Below are 18,229 nucleotides of genomic sequence, written 5' to 3'. Positions count from 1 at the left end.
TAGATTTACTTCATTTACTAGCCTAAACAGTGTGCCAAAGGAGATCCAAATGAATCAAAATAAAATTAATAAAGAGCATACATCCTTCTATTCAAAATGAAGACAGGACCAAAGTCTGAAATAGGTTTTTTCAGCACCTGAACAATTACCCAAAATGCAATGCTAAAACAAGTCTGAGGTTTGGGAATTAAGCTCTAATGAGCAGTTTGAGGGTCCAAATTGACTTTTTATATGAGAAAAATATTTTGAGGTTTGGACACTAGACTAGGGTTGAATCTTATGAAAATAGGCATGTACCTAAGGTGTGAGACCACAAGAAGATGTACAAACCTCACAAGTATGATACCCCCAAAAGAAACCACAATGAAACTATGAGGATGTCAAAGTGTTGAAGGTGTTGTTATGGTCCTAAATGAACAGGTCTGAGTCTAGACTTCAAGAAGAGGGTTTGTTGTAGCTGCAAGAGATATACGAATCACCCAACCAAAGAAAAAATAAATAAGGAAATCCTTAGGAGATGACCCAACGAACCACCAATCCTAATTCAAAACAAGACAAACAACAAACCTTCTAAAATTCACTAATTCTTTCTCAATTATCTTCCCTCGTTTCCTCATACTTCCTTGTTGTCTACTTCAAATAGCCGAAAATTTCAAAGGTGAAATCATAGGATAAATGTGTTAAGAATGTTATGGCTTGAGGTTAGAATAGGCCTTCTTTTATATAGTTTTGGAGGGGCTTAATTATGTGAACGTTGGAGCAATTTTAGAGGCTTAAACACTATTAATTATTGATTATTGAAATAAAAATAATTTATTAATTCTTTTAGTCCCTAAGTTAAAAGGAATTAGCATCCCTTATGGTAAGGAATTAGGCTTATAATTAAGGATGGATGCCATTTGTGAATGCCTAATAGCTTGATTCCCTTTCTTTGGATAATATTATGACAATGAACCCATATACTTGATGTGTGATGCCCAAAACTAATATAATTATGCCAAGACACTGCGCCTTGGGGTATAAACCTAGAAACTAGGGTGACCAACTTTAAATGTGAATATCTCTCAAACCAGGAGGCCTCTCGGGATGTACCACATACCAACAGAAACATATTTCCGAGGAGAATCCAATTATGTGGATGTCCATGTCAAACTCAATGATTTGACACCTTCAAAAACCCTCTACAAATTCAGGGTACATCCTTAGTCCAGGGAACCAAAACCCTAGGACTTGGGTTTTCAACCATCCAACAATGGAGTTTCCAACTTGATGTAATCCAACAATTACTAAGAATCATTCATTAACCATTCGACATCAATAACTAGTGTTTTTAGTCAAAGTAAAACCCGGTCAACTCCAAGGATCGACATCAATGACAACACCATCCAATAACAATAATGTTATATTAAACCATATGGTAGGCTAAGAATTTGACAAAATGTCACTTTATGACATTATTCTACAAATTGCTCAAATTCTAGCAAGCAATCAAAATTATCCATCCAATTATTTATTCGACAATATGGCTATAAAGTATATGAATTTCCAATTGTTTAGATTCACAATATTAATTTGATATGGAGGCTATAACATAAGTTCACAAAAAGAATTCGAATTTTGTCAAATAGGCTCCTCCCTTTGCATGTCTAGTCCACGTGTTGTAACAATCTTTTAGCATATTTCAATACACCATTTTATATAATCATAGTTTATTTTTATAACTATTATAGCTAGTTGCTTGTGTCTCACCTCAAGATATGACACTTATATTTTCTCGAGCTCTAATGGTCTATTCCAAATGAATGTGTGCCCATTGCACTTGGATATTAAACTTTTGCTCCACACTTTAAAAGAGACCGTAGAATATACTTCAGGTAATAGGACCGCAGAGGGTAATCAATACAGGTCACAAGAGATGAATATCAAACATATCCAAGAAAATTAGCGTTTGTTGTGCCACAAAACATATCTGAAGATGTTACAAATGAGCCCTAAATTGGCTACATATTTGCCCTAACTAAGGGATGAATCTTTAATGGTAAACATCACCACTTCAAACCAAGTCCAGCCAGCATGCCATCTACAGTCAACTCATTTGAATGTGAGTTCAGAAAAATGTGCATTCCAAAAGGGAATATGATAAACATGTTACTCAAATATGTTGGATTTATGCCTTTAAGAAGACGTCATGGTCACAGTAAATTCACCAACAAGACCGCAAGGATAATGAGTTCAATATGGAAGTTATTATTCTTCTAATTCTCTACAATACTACTAAAGGATGTGTCAAGGCTTCATCGAATTTAACCCATGAGACTTTGATGGTTAGAACTTCATTTACTTATGGAAATGTTATCCTTTGACCAGTGCCAAAACACCAACCAACTGCCTTAGATATTCCCAAAAGCAAGGGCCGAAAATCCATGATGTATAAATAGTATGAATAGATAGACCTCGGTGTTCTCCAATGGCAGATACCCTTATGCAAAAATTAATTATGTGAGCTCCTTTGCAGGTTTACAAAAGAATGCAGAGATGAATGAGGATTATTTGAATCAATGAAATGCTTAATCCCAAAATAAATGGATTATTACCAAACCATCACAAAAATTTCCCTTCCGTTACATCTTCAAGAGCTCCACTGGGCCAAAACAAAATCAGAGGCTTAAGATTAGCAATGAAACGCTTGCACAATGAGAACTAGAGAATTCCATCTTATAGATTTTAAGGAGCTCATATGAGGCAATGTGACTCAATAACTTGGAGGGAAAAATTTTATTTAAAATATAATTCGAATTTAAAAAAAAAAAATAGAGCCCAAACGAGATCATCTACCTTTTGGGGTCAAAAATTAAAATTATATTTGAATTTAAAACCCCTTCTAGAATTGTTTTAGCCATTAAAAAATAGCCACGTGATCAACTAGATTTGGGAAAAGAACCACAAGATGGGGCTTGCAATTTTGATCAAGTATATCTCACAAATCTTGAAGGCTCACAAGATGTACCACATACCACCAGAATTAGCTTGACAAGGAGCATACAATGGCAAGGATCTCTAAGGAAAATCCAATGATATCCTTCTTCAAAAAGCTCCATCAAGTGTTTGGAATTTCCATCACCTAGGGAATCCAAGTCATCCTTCCATTAGATTTTCCAACTAATGCAATCCAGACAAATATTAAGAGCATTCAATGGTTTTTTTCCTAGAGGGGTTTCCACCGAAAAAATATTTGTATATTGTCTTTCTGGAATGGAAATATGAAGGCATACCTTCAAGCACAAGGTTTTGATGTTTGGAATGCTACATTAACTTAAAACAAGTAACCTACAACACCTCCTTTATATGAAAACACCATAAGGGTTTTCAAAAGCCATGGTAAAGCTAAGAATGCTCTTATGTTTGGTGTGAAAATTTCCATATACGTCAAAATAATGCACTACAAATCAGCGGAAGAAATTTGGGATGAGCTTAAAAATACATATGAAGGAGACAAGAAGGTAAAGGAGGCCAAGCTCCAAACCCACCAAGGTCAATTTACAACTAAAAAATGAGTGAAGAAGAAAACATTGCAGCCTACTTCCTCCATGTTGAAGAAATAGTGAGTGTTGTAGAAGCATTGGGAGAACCAATGGAAAGTACGGTAGTTGTTTGAAAGGTTTTAAGATCTCTTCCAGAGAGATTTGATGCTAAAGTCTTTGTGCTAGAAGAAAGGGATGATTTGAAAAATCTCAAAATGGACCAGTTGCATGGAATACTTATGGCATATGAAATGAGGAAAGAACAAGATATCCCATATAACTGAGAAGCAGCATTCACAGCATCCAAGAAGACTAGGAATAACCAATGTGAATCAAGGCCAAGCTCTAGTTGTTGCAAAGAAGAGGAATTCTCAAATGAAGAAATTGCAAACTTTATGAGATGGATGAAAAGAGGAACAAACAAGTTCAAAGGTAAATTTCCATTAATTTGTCACAATTGTGGTGAGATTGGTCACTTTCCAACTAAATTTCAAGGGAAAAAATATACAACAAGAAAAATAAAAGGAAAGGCTTTAAAAAAAAATCTCTAAAGGAGACAGCTCCTCATCTGAAGAAGAAACTGATAGTCACGAAGAAAATGACACAGGAAGAGTGATATTCATGGCTAAAGAAAATATGAAGGAATATATTGAAGAAGAAAAAGGTCAAGAAGTGATGGACGAAATCACATTTGAAAACGAGATGGTAAAAGTTGTAAAAGATCTTAAGGTTGAAAGAGGAATTGTCATATTTCTAGAATCCGAACTGAAGATAGTGAAATAACATGCCAAAAGCCTCAATAAGAAGAATGAAGAATCAAAGGAAGTGATTATCATCGTTAAATTACAATTGGAAGAAGCCAGAAAAAATGAAGAATCTCTCGGAAGAGAACTTGAAGAAAGAAACAAGGCAAGGGAAGAGTTATAAGAAGAGATAGTCTATCTATGAATGGAAGAAAAGAAAAGAAGAAATGTTCAGTGAAATTTTGCAAACAACTCCATAGCATTAGATGACCTCATCAGCAGTCAAAAGTCGCACAGTGATAAGACAAGATTGGGCTACAAGGAAACGTTTGAAAAGAGAGATGGACAGAAAACTTATGCAGCACTTGCTAGAGGATCTATTGAGAAGGAAAGAGGATTTCCGGCAGAATGGAAGGTTCAAGACCAGCAATAAGGATCATGGAGAATAGTATCATGAAGAAGGTCTCCCCCTCTCAAGTATCAAAATATATTTCATAGTGGTTGTTATTCATGTGGAAATTTTGGACATAAAGTTGTAAATTGTCAAGCCTATGGTAGGAACAAAAGCAACTTTGGAAGGACCTTTAGGAATGATTATCCCATAAACTCACAAGAATATTACAAGGAAAATTACAATAGGTTTTATCTTTTAACAAATAAAGTATAATTCCATAAATTCAACAACTTTGGACATTTGGCTAATGATTGCTGGTTAACCACTCCCACAAGGGTATCACAACAGAATCAAAATGCTCAGGTCTAGAGAAAGAAAACTAAAAGATGTTCTATTTCCCTAAAAGCTCGAAGAAAGAAGAATGTGTGGTGCGTTGACAGTGGTTTCTCAACACATATGACCGGAGATAGGAATAAATGCATATCTCTAAAGGAAAATATGGAATGGTGTCTTTTGGAAATGAGAGATCTGCAAATGTTATTAGAATAGGCACAATCAAGCTTGGATAAAACAATATTATAGAAAAGGATGTGATTCTCATTGAAAATATGAATCATAGTTTTCTAAGCGTAAGGCAAATGTATGATCAGGGACACACGTTGCTCTTTGACTCAAAGAAATGTGAAATAAGAAGAGAGGAATCTGGCCAACTAGTGGCTACTGCAATTAGGACTCCAAACGACATATATACTTTGGATGAGATGGTTAAAGGTAATGTCTTTTGCAAAAGGAAGACAAAATTTGGCTCTCGCACAGACAAATGGGACACATAAAATTTGACAACCTTGTCAAAATTAGTAAAAAGGAGGTTGTAGGAGAAATGTCATTGATTTTGAAACTAGTACACATTACATGTAAAAATTGCAGGCATGGAAAACAGACAAGAGTTGAATTCAAGACCAAGGAACATTCCACGACAAAACCATTAGAACTAATGCACATTGATCTATGTGGACCAATGAAGACTAAAGGATTAGATGGTGAATAGTACTTCATGTTAATGATTGACGATTATACCAGGTTGACATTAGCCAATTTTCTAAAAAAGAAATCTGAAGCTTTTTAAGAATTCAGAATCTACAAGGAGGTGGTTGAAAATGAAACCAATTTGAAGATCAAATGTCTGAGATCGAATAATGGAGGAGATTTCCCATCAAAATAATTTCAGCGCTTCTGCGAGGAACATGACATAAAGAGGAATTTTTTAGTAGCCATGACACCTCAACAAAATGTAGTCGAAAGTAAAAATAGAATTGTGGAAGAAATAGCCAGAACAATGTTGAATGATTCAAATTTGGACAGCAAGTTTTGGGTTCAAGTAGTTGATACAGTTGTGTATATTTTAAACAAAGGATTGCTTAAAATCAACTGTGATATGACTCCATATGAACTATGGAGGGGAAGACTGGTGAATATCAAACATTTTTTAGTCTTTGGAAGCAAATGCTACATTAAAATGGAAGACCAGAAAATAGGAAAATTTGACTTTTGAGTAGATGAAGGCATCTTTGTTGGTTACTCACGCAAAAGAAAAGCATACAAATGTTATAATTAGACACTCAATCGAATAGCTGAAAGCATCAATTTAACATTTGATGAATCTCGTGGACCAAAAATTGAACAAGGAAGCTTATGTTCAGGCGAACCATAGACACAAAAGACATAACTAGAATAAGTCGAAGAGGAAGACCTGGATCAAGTGCAATCAATTGAGGAAACAACATCCAACCAAGAAGAGACAAGAGATTAATGGTAGACACTTTCAAAGACTCCCAAGAAATGGTATCAAAAGAACCAACCTTTAGATCAGATAATTGGGGACATTAATGAAGGCATGGGTAACATAAGAAACCAACAACTATGCATGTCAGAACAAGCCCATCTTGCACTCTTGGCCACATTTGAGCCTAGCAGCTTTGAAGAAGCTAGTCATGATGAACATTGGGTAGCAGCTATGAATGAAGAGTTGGATCAAATTGAAAAAGAATGATACTTGGGAATTGGTTCCATGACCAAAGGAAAAAAATGTCATTGGCACAAAATGGGTTTTTAGGAACAAGTTGAATGAGGATGGACAGGTTACCAAGAACACCGTGAGATTGGTCTGCAAAGGGTATGCTCAAGTTGAAGGAAATATTTCGAAGAGACATTTGCACCCGTTGCCGAGATGGAAACCATTAGAATGCTCTTGGCCTATGCATGTTCGAGGAAGATAAAATTATATCAGATGGACATAAAATCATATTTTCCAAATGGAGAATAGGAAGAAGACATATACATAGAATAACCTAAAGTCTTTTTTCTTACTAGCAAGAAATATTATGTTTTCAGGTTAGAGAAGGCATTATATGGGCTCAAACAAGCTCCTAGAGCTTGGTATGCTCATCTTGACAGGTACTTGCAAAACAAGTTTTCAAGAGAGGAAATGTTGGTATCTACCTTTATGTAAAGGTTGAGCATGAAAATTTGACCATCATTGAAGTCAATGTGGATGACATTATTTTTGGGAGTGATGATGACAAGTTAAGAAATAAATTTGCAACAGATGTGCAGAGTGAGTTTGAGATGTCACTACTTGGAGAGTTGACTTTCTTCTTGGGACTTTAGATATCTCAGGAAGATAATGGCATATTCATCAATCAAAACAAGTATATAAAAGAAATTTTGAAAAGGTTTCAAATGGAAGATTTCAAATCAGTCAGCTCCCCAATGGTGACAGGTTGCAAGTTGAGCATGGATGACTTATCCAAGGAGGACGTATAGATCTATGATTGGCAGTCTTCTATATGTGACATTGTCTGGGCTAGATGTGATGCAAGCAGTTGGGAAAGTAGCATGTTTCCAAGAAGCACTAAAGGAATCCCATGTTGTTGTAGTGAAGATAATATTTCTATATATCAAGGGAACATCAGATTTTGGGTTATGGTATCCACAAGGAAATGACTTAACTATCACAACTTATAAAGATGCAGATTGGGCATGTAGCATTGATGATCATAAAATCACTAGTGAGGCAGCTTTCTACCTAGGTGGTTGTGTTGTATCATGGTTGAGTAATAAAAAAACGGAAGCAGAATATATAGCAGCAGCAGCTTGTTGTACTCAGGTCCTCAGGATGAAACAAACATTATAGGATCTTCAAGTGAAGTTTGATGAGCTCATTCTGATGTCCTACGGTAACACTAGCACCATTATCATCTCGAAAAATCCTATTATGCATTGAAAAACAAAACACATTCCTATCAAGTATCACTTTGTTCGAGAGCAAGTTGCAGAGAAGAACATCAAAGTGGAATATATTAGGACAAAGGAATAAAAATATAACATCTTCACCAAACCATTATCGCATAATAAATTTGATTATCTTCAACAAAAACTTGGGATTCTCATAAGTTCACATTGAGTTGCTTTCTATTCAGCCAAGCAAATAGGGGGCAAAGGCAGGTTACAGGTACCTAGCCCTTTGTTATTGATGTCAAAGGGGGAGAGAAAGTTGATCAGAAAGATCTTACGCATGGAGTTAGGGGGAGAAGTAATCACAGGGGGAGTATGTGTGTTGCCATCAATTCCAAAGGGGGGTATTTTTTATATGTGGTTGTCATTAATGTAAATCCAAGCATCACCAGGAGATGCCTTGCCCTTTTTCAGCAAAAATGGCATGGCAATTCATGTGTGTTCGTGTTTAGACCATCCTTGTTGGATTCTCCTCATTGATTTGATTCTGGTGGTATGTGGCATGCCACATGGTTCTTCACATTTTGTGAGTTATGCCTATTAGAATACGAAGGACCCAATTTGTGGGTAAAAACCCTAGAGGGCGTTGATGTGGCAACTCCTCTTTAGTCAAATCAAATGGTCAAGGATTGTGGCACTTCTCTATCTAATAAAATTGCAAAGGATTATTCTTTAGGTATTTCAAACCCATTTTAAATCTAAAGAAAGGGTTTGTGGTCTAAAAGGTATTTTAAAATTCAATATATATTAAAAACCCACAAGGGGGTTTCTCCTTCAAAATTTAAATCCAAAATCATGGGTTTCCCTCCATAATGTGCATACGATTGCCTCTTTGGAAGCCCCTCCAAAGTTTATAAATTAGAGCTACATCCTACCTCCAAGATATGATTTGAACGATTATCTTTGAATCATTTTTTGTACTCTGAAATCAATCTCTTCTTTGTGGTATAGAGTCAAATCAGACGAGAGGCTTGGAAGGAGACTTTTGGTTGGGTTTTGCACTTGATTTTTTTGTGGTTTTGGATTCGCTTTTGTCTATTGCAGACGGAGTGGCCGAGTTCTGAAGGAAGGCTTGATTAAGGGTTATATTTTGTATGTAAGGGTTGCGGCCTCTCTGAGCAGTGAAGATCTATTTTCACAAGCCAAGGGTTTCAATCTGAAGCAGTCACTCTTTTCATGTTTATAATTTCGGCCCCCATTAGGTTCTGAGGTTATACATCAAGTCAAAAAATGTTTCTTTGGCTTATCTTCTACAGCGAAGGCACAATCAGTTATTATGGAAGAGACTGAGTCTTGAGAAAGGATCATTGCCTCAACTCTATGGATTATGGATTTGTGGAATGTTTGGGCATTGCATAATTTCCTTATCTAAACTCTAAGAGGAATTGTCCAAGACCAACGAAGTAGAACAGTTCTCTCTATTTTTGGCTCTATTATCTACACAAGGTATTAAGGACATTTGTGCTTGAAGCTCCTAGAATATTTGCAGCTTGTTGAATGAGACAAGGATGATTTGAAAACATATTAATCTCTGATTTTTATAATCAGCGGAAGGGAATTACAATATTGATTGTCTTTTACATTCATAGCAATGACAAAGATAGTGTGCAAGTTGCTTGTGCATCATTATTGAGGGATCAATTCTAACTTGTTTAGTCTATGATTCTTAAAGTCGTCGTGGAAATAACTCATTAAGGATTCAAAAAGGGATCTTTCTCTGTAGATTGGATATCTGCAGTGATCTTTGGCCCTGTCTCTGAAGGATATATATATATTGCAATCAAGCTAACCGTTTGAGATCATTCAAATTAAAGCTAACTCATTAAACCTCCCAATTTGAATTGCCAATGGTCTCTCTGGCAGTAACACGTATTGGCACGACCACGTCTAACGTCATTGTCTCAGGTACGAGTCTCTCTAAACATGCTATCGCTTATAAGTCGGCCAGCATGGGTTAAGTGAATTTGATATATTAAATTCATATGTTCTATATGTCGATTAAGTTAAAGAACATATTTGATACGTGGCACATCATATGATAAGCATATTGGGCCCCATATACATTAATTTTGTTTTAAAAGTTGGATTTGTCGAACAGTTAACAATAGTGGATGGTCGACATATCATTTGGAGAACGTCAAATTGTAGAATTGTTAAATCTCTATATTGATTGATGATTAAAGAAATTTTGGTTACTAATAAAGAAAGGGATCATGTTTTGATTCACTGATTGTGGATTGTTTGGATTGTTCGTAAAGGCCTTCATCATATTCAGCAGATTATTTTTAGCAATGCATTTTCAAGAAGTTGGCCTCACTTTGTAGACGTGTTTCCTCATCTTGCGGCAAATTCTAGTTAGATTTATGAACTAAGAGTTGTGCAAATTGTAAAGGTTTTATTGTTGGAATTTTATTCATTGCAAGTGGGACATTGTCCTTGGTACAGGAACCCGATAAATTTGCCACAGTCTATTGTCCTTGATCATCTAATCGTGTCATGCCTCATCTTGGTCCTTTTGCGCCTCTTGGTGGAAACTCACTAGCGCATGATCTTCTTCCAGTAATAGTAAGTCTTGCGGTCGTCTTTCCACCGCCTTTGATTCTGTCATCTGGGTCGCTAGCCCAATGCGCATGCTAGGTACCACAAACTACATTGGCATGACAGCTTCCATCCCTTACACCAATCGAAACAGGCTTTGTCTGGTACACCAACCTAAACCATGTGTCACATGTTGGGGTACAAGGGTAGCTAATAAGAGGGAAGCCCACACTTGGGTTTATAATGTATAGGAGGGAGAAATTGGGATACATGAGATGCCTTGGCCTTGATTTCTCCACACTTGTTTATATTCCTTTTGCCTTTTTATGATTTTCTTTGATTAACTGCTCGGGATTCAAGGGGTAAGAGTGTGATGAATAAGATATAGCAGTGAATACCCCCTTTTAAGGTAGGGCAGTGCATTTCCCACCAGGGTTTGGGACACTCATGGGTTCCTATATCATGAAAGAGGCTCATATAACCTGTAGGAACCAGGATGATGGCCATGATGATGGGGTAGAGCTCATGTATTGGATTTTACCCACGTGCTAAATGTGTTTTTCTCGACCATATTTTGCATTTTGTGGTACATTTTCCTACTGAATGTGTCTAAATATGCTTTTATCTTTCTTTTTATCTACATCAACCTTCGGGGTATCATTCCAAGCCTTACCTAAGGTGTGGGAAAGGGGAAGGGGCGAGCTAACCCAATTTGGACCAAGTGGAGGAATGTGGACACAGTGGGGAGAAATGATGAACGGGGTAATAATGAGTGAAAAGGTAGTATTATGAGTGGATAAGGGAGCGGGACCACGCAACCAAAATCGTGGTTTCCCATGAAATACCATCCCTAAAGCCAAATGGTGAGTAAAAGAGATTCCACAGGACTAGAATGAAAGGTTAATATCCAAAAAGGGGTCTAGGGGACACGCGAATAGACCTGACCCATTCTTTTGTCGAATCCCCCCATTAATCCATGCCCAGAAGTGTCCATGATAAGAAAACTATAATACTCAATTACCAAATGACAAGGCATGCCTTTAGGTTCGGGAAGCCCACTTTCAAACATATGATCATGGTAAATGAGCGAGGGACCACATGGCTAGATCAGGTGGCAGTGAAATGGCACAATGAGCTAGCTGGTGGCTGCAAGGGGTTGTTGGTCGCCGACTGAGGACCCTCTTCGAGAAAAAACTTATTCCTAAGGATGTCACCCATAAAATGGTGGGCAACATCTAGCTCCAACTAGGACATGATCTCTCGAAGAAGTGGGAGAAGTTGCTCGAACGAGAGGTCACGAGAACTCCAACAATCTCTTAATTACCTTAGACCTATCGCCTGCACATATAATATATGGAAGAAGATGGGGCAGCATGTTTTTGTGGCATCTCATGATCACACATGCTATATGTTAGGCCATAAAATCAACAGAAAATAAAATATGCAAATATGCATCTATCTACCATGAGAAAAATCATATGATGTTAGTTCTAATGTGGAAATCAGCATGCAATGCATTTTATCCTAATATGCATATAGTAAGGGTAATACTAAGTGTAATCATAAATCCAATGCAACCAACATATCATCACATCAATATGAATATGCTTGTCAGTATGATTACGCATTTAGCAACTCCCAAATCGAATGTGGACATAGTCACGTGGTGGATGAAGCGGGTGGGAGGAGGGAAAATATGATCACCATCATAGGTAAAGGGAAGTCCTACGAGAAAGAGAATAGGTCAATCTAGAGGTCTCGAGATTTCCTTCTAGGTACACAATGGTGAAATGAATTATCACTCTCAAGAACTCCTTATCACAATCATTGACTATAATATTATGTTTTGTAGATGCCACAAGGTTGTGATGAGAGGGGAGCGAATGGTTAGGGACAGGGAAAATTTTAAGAAACCCCCCAAATTTATATGTATAATAAATGGGCGAATCCCCACGGTATAGAAAAATGTATAGGTTATTTTTTCATTGATATAATATACATATATAATTTTTTGGTGATTCTTTCACTGAATTATAAAATTTTGTTAAATCTTGGCGAATTTTTCACTAAGTTATATGGTATTGCAAATTCTTGGCTAATCTTCTAAAAAAATAGAAAACATTGTAAAATATTGGTGATTCCTTGATAATGTATAAATATATATATAATAATAAGAAAATTATTTAGTTAAATTATAATATACTAATTTTCCATGTTTTGGAAAAGAAAAATCACGAGTAATGTTACTCTAGGTTCTTATTATACACTAATGCAATTTTTTTTTTGCATGTTTTTATCATCTTTTACCACAAAGGTCTTATCACATCCCAAGGGGAAACTATTTGGAAAGGCACCCCCAAAGGCATGTGATGTTAAACTAAAGAAATTATTTTTCTCAAACTCAGTCTTGATACATCTAGATAAATCAATCATATTTAATGTAATTCATATTTTGTAGGCTTCACATGAAAATAAGGTATATGAATAGCTATATCAAAATCATGAATATTTACATCAAATTATTTTGTTTTCTCATACATCGCTTTTCTAAAAGGTAGATACTTCTCCAATTCCTCGAGTTCAAATAAAGCAACAACTTTAAAATATGGTGCTTCCTTGTCATATGTAGGTTTTTCACCTAATTTTTGGATCATAACTATTGTAGTAGTTGTTGCACTTTATTCTACAATTGACAACTCTAATAATGTTGAATTGGTAAACAATTATTTGAAATCGCACAAAATGAAAAATGAAAATGAATGGAAGATAAATATGTATTGAAACTTAATTTCCTACATGATGAAAAAAGAAAGAAGGTAATAACACAAACTCATTAAAAGACTACAGTTGGTGAGTTAAAAAATATAAACAATAGTCTCTGCATGTTCATTACTTGGAAAAATATGTCACAAACTTCAATCATCATCAAGGGATTTTTCACTTCAAGAGTGGTAGTGCACTAAATAGTGTATCATTCTCATCTAATAACATGTGATGGTTTTTTTGTATTGGTATCAAAGTATAATTACATTAGATGAATTTCAATCTCATGATAATAGGACTCCTATGATGAACACATAGGATCCTAGTGCATATAGCATTTTTCTCTTCAGTTAACTAAGCATATATCATTTTCCTTTCTTAACAAACAATAAGTATTTTCAAAGAAAATATAGAAAGGAAAAAGAAGGCTTTCCTTAAATAATAAAACATATAAAGAAAATAATTCATCTTTTATGGCTCAAATTTCTCGTAATGACTACATTATTCTTTATATGATTTAAAGATATTTTTTGTTCCTTGTAACCCATTTTCTTCTTTCATGGTTAACTCCTTTCCATTACCTTTATATTCTCTTTTCATTACTAAACTCAATTCATATTTCGATTCTTTCTTTTTCTTTGATGATGGGTGAAGTGTCCACTCGAATATTGGACGGTTCAAATATTAACATAGTTTATTCCAAAACAAATATCAACAATCGTTGAAAATGTTGATGATGAAGTGGCGTATCATAGAAAACCTTGTGAAAAGGATAAAGATGATAGGATTCTTGTCAATAGGTTGATTAAGGGATCATGTGAGTTCCCACGAGACATCAACTAATCAAGTAACATCAGGAATGCTGAAGGAAACTATCCAAGTATGAAAATTAATCATGCCAACATATATGACTTGAAATGATTGGAGTAAGGATTCCTTTAGGCATACTTTATATATTCATTTATTTGTTTATGATGGAATGCATGTATGATAATGATACCTAGGTGGGATATAATGAAGGAAGAAGCTTTTCATATGGCAAGATTGTTATAATCCTTTTGATTCAACCATGAATTAGTATCTCATGATTGAGTCACATGACAATGAGTGAATGGGTAACATAATCATGTTATGAATTTGTATAACACATGAAAGTGAATTCCAATAGAGCTAATGTGTGAGACCATATTGTTGATGGATATGGAACAATGTAATATTTCACAAGTGTCCAATTGTCGCTCTGCTTATGTTGGTGTTGTAGACTTTAACCCTCTTGAAAATAGTGAGGAGCACCTATAGAGGAGAGGGTTCCTAAGGTAATATAGAGTAGAGAATGGAAGTTCCTTGTAGTATTCCTAAGGTATAGATGGGAGGTTACTAGATGATCTGTTGAGGTGTTGGCTAGACCTTCCAACTGATGGTGGTGGAATACATGGTATAGAAATGTAGTATTTTGATATCAAGCGACAAAGACAGATTGAGTAGATGTGATCATAAGCATTGGCACATTGGTTTATTGGAAAAAAATATTTAGTTTCATCTTGTAATGGTAGGTATGTTAAGTAACCCATGTACATTGAATCATAGTTTCATTTCATTGAGTATGATTAACAACTAAAAATGATTGAATTATTAGCTTTTTAATATTATTCCAATAACACCTCATGGATGGTAGTAAATATTGAAAGAAAGGGTTATATGCATAGATACTCACTTTTATTTGGTTGAATGAAAATTTTGTGTTGTAGGTATAATGGTCTCAAATATGAAATTGAGTGTAATTCTGTAAGAAAGATTAGGTGTTGCAACATACAAGAGCCAAACACTATGAGAAGGAATCTCATACTTATGAAATATGATATTATTTATGAATTTGACTTGGAATTTATAAGTTGTATTATTATGAATATATCTATGGTAAATGTATGTGTATGATACATGGTAGATGATGGATATTGAAGATGGAAACCCTTGAAGAAAGGCCATTGTTAGGACAAAGGAACCCTGTGATTGCCACATGTTATATACTAGTAGTGGACGTCTAGTAGTAAGTTAGTGCTCTCCTTACACAAGAAATCCATGACAAGATGGATCACCTAATGGATTGTTTAGTAGAGAAGGGGACATCTAAGCCTAGAGGGTGAGTGTATCAAGGAGGAGGAAACTTAAAATTTCATGTGGGATGGTGGCTAGAATCTTGTGGGTGAGTTAGAAAGGATAATGAAATTAATTATTTCTTATGGAAGCCATTATATGGAATATATGCATATCCATAGAGATAAGTATTAAATAAAAAATACATACATATATTTGAATAGATGCTTACATCATGGAATTGAGAAATCTTGTGCATAAGATATGTGTTTCTTGATAATTTATATAATATGTATTCTTACTTGATTACTAATGTAGGCATATGTTGGAATGTTGAAGTTTGGTGGTATACAAAGATAGTGAATAGGATGGAGTTGCAAATACAACTAAAGAATGAGGAAAATAAGTGTTTTTAATGAGAATATAATATTTATGATTGTGTTATTCGAAGGGGGATATGATAGAATGTCCTAGTATTGAATCCTATTGATTAACTATACTTAATTATGATTAAATGTCCAATTTTGTTTAACATGTATATTTTTATTACCATGATTTATTTACACCATGATGAAGAAATTTTATGGTACATTGAATAATGTAAGTATTATATTTCTTGAATTTATTAAAATAATAGAGCTACCTGAGATAGGAGCACATAAAAAATGGGTTTTGATAGCAGGAGATGGGAAAGCTGAGAGGGTACTAGTGGGTTCTACATGCCGAATAATCCTTAGTTTTCCATTTTTCCAAACTTTACTTGATTTCCTTCATCACCTTGTTCCTTACTAAAAATATAGAAACCTTAACTACCAATCATGGAACACATGTGGTGGTTGTGGAGATGTACACCTTCCACAATTACGAAATCAAGGAGATAAGTACCTTCATCATGGGAATTGTGAGAGGAGTGGTAAAACCTAGATTTTCTCACATTTTCTTTGAAAAAAATCATGTCCACAATAAGGGGGGAAATGAGGTCTCGTGGGGTGTTGGGGACGAGGTGATTTTTTTATTCATTCATTCATCATTATACCCCCCACACATGTGGTTGATGGGGAGGGAACAAAATCACGATTGGATGTAGGAAATTGACTATAGAGAGGCAATGATTCATGTAGTCTTAGAGGCATGTATGTGAATAGTTGTAGGGAAGAAGGAATGATTCATTATTGGTCATTATTGGACTAAGACAAGCAACATAGTACAATACAATGATCACCTAAATGACATAATTAATTTTGGTTCTAAGGTGAATGGTGGAGGCCATTTCACATTCACATGAATGGTGTGTGACCATTATGAACTCATGCAAATAATATTGAAGAGAGATGCATGGGGCTAGACACAATAGAGAAGGAAAATAATATGGAAGAGAAGTAGGTTATAAGAGAGAAAGAAATACATGGAGAGGTAAATTCATTCTCTCTTGGTTGATGCTAACATCCATGAAAGTAATTTTAGAGGTATTGATTCATACCAGGAGGTTGATCAAGGAAGGATAAAGATAATTTTTAATTCATGTGATGAGAATTACATAAATATGTATAGATTATGAAAATAGATAAGGAAGAGATTCAAATGGTTAGAAGCTAATTCCTTGGAAAATAAGCGAATTCTAGAGAGGGAGAACATAGAGAGATTCAAAAATTAGGTTGGAAAGGGATCCAAGAAAGATATCAAGCTATGTGATGGAGAAGCCATGGATAGAATCTAAGGAGGAAAGCATAGTGTGGGTTGAACGACAAAGCAAGGAAGCCTTTAAAACTTGAAAAAGGTCAAGAACTAAGTAAATGTTGTTGGAGTTAATGGACAGCGTCTAGACTATCTACGCACACATAGAGGGAGAGCTTAGAGACTTTTGAGGGAATATTAAGTAGATAAGGAAAGTATTCTCCTTTATCTTGTAAGGAAAGCAATGTGTCACCAAAATAGTTGTGTTATTCTAAGAAAAAAAATTAGTGTTGAGATAATGGGATAGGTAATTTTTTGTCCTAAGATAGAATGATTTTAATAAAAATGTTCTAATTTTCCTTAGTGGTATCATAGCCTCAATTTGGGTTGCCTAGTATAAAAATAATAAACGCAATAGAGTGTATGGTTGGGTGGAACATTTATCTACCTAAGTTAATGTTGGCCTTCAACTTTCAAATAGACAAGTTTTTCCTTTAGTTTGTTTCTTCAATTGATTAATATAATGCACTTTGCTGGAGTATTTTAGTATTTGAATGTTAAATGTTGAGTATTGCTATAGGTTTACTATTTCTTCATAATGGGAAATCAATGTTATATGTGCCAATGTTATTCTTGTAAATGGAATTTTATATGATGGTACAATATTTTTACTAAGTATCATTATCTATATTTATTTTTGGACCAAAATGTCCATAGTGTTATAGCTTGTGATGAAAATGTCCATAATGTTATAGCTTGTGATGAACATGTTATGCTAGGGAATAATGAATTGTGGATGGATCATATGCTTTCTTTCCTAATGTTATTCATGAAACTAGAGGTATATATTGTGCCTCTTCTACTTATCATACTCATTTACCTTGTAATATTTTTTTTATTAAAATAAGAACTCACTTGTTATGCACCAAACTAGAGGTAAAACAAATATAGACCATTTTCAATAATTTTTTTGATTAAAATTAATGTAACAAAAATTTAGATATAAAATATAATTGTGTAAGGGAAAATTCCAAAAGACATAGTTCCTCTATACCCTAGGGTTTTGAAAACCAGGCTATCCATGAATATTTTTCTTTCTCCAAGTGCTTCTTGAGAATTTTAGATAAAAATCCATATGTACAATGCCTCAAATTCTTATTGAGAGTGATCACAGCGATTTTTTGTTTGCATGTACGTTTTCATCCGGG

This window comes from Pinus tabuliformis, chromosome X, assembly GCF_031772625.1.
Source record: "Pinus tabuliformis cultivar Carrire ecotype Pingquan chromosome X, CPIR1, whole genome shotgun sequence".
In the NCBI taxonomy this organism is placed as follows: domain Eukaryota; kingdom Viridiplantae; phylum Streptophyta; class Pinopsida; order Pinales; family Pinaceae; genus Pinus; species Pinus tabuliformis.
The sequence above is the reverse complement of the archived record's forward strand: the minus strand, read 5'-3'. Positions refer to the sequence as shown.